Here is a 418-nt window from a genome sequence, read left to right on the forward strand (position 1 = left end):
GGCCCCGCCGCCTCCGCCGCCCGAGCCGCCGCCGCTCACCTCCCGGCGGCCGCCGCCAGCCCGCGCCGCCGCTGCGAGGCGGCTCCGAGGGGCCGGCCCTCCATCACCACACTAATAAGCGCCGCGCACGGAAACCCCACCCGCCCCCGCCGCCGCCACGCCGGCCCCGCGCCCCCCCCTCCGCTCCCCGCCCGCCCTCCGCGCCCCGCCCCGCAGAGCGGCTCCGGCGGCGCTGCCCGGCCACGGGAAGGGGGCTGCGGGAGCCGCGCGCCCGAGGGCTGCCGAGGGCGCAGCGAGGAGGCGGCTCCGGAGACGAGGCGGGGGCTCGGCGGCAGCTTTCGCCGCCTCGACGGCGCGCGGCCCCGCTGCTCTGGCAGCCTTCCGCAGCCCTTGCTCGTCCCTTCCCTCGGGGCACGGG

The sequence above is a fragment of the Centrocercus urophasianus genome, unplaced genomic scaffold (assembly GCF_019232065.1).
Source record: "Centrocercus urophasianus isolate 14NV4802_14NV808 unplaced genomic scaffold, USGS_Curo_1.0 seq_17, whole genome shotgun sequence".
Lineage (NCBI taxonomy): Eukaryota > Metazoa > Chordata > Aves > Galliformes > Phasianidae > Centrocercus > Centrocercus urophasianus.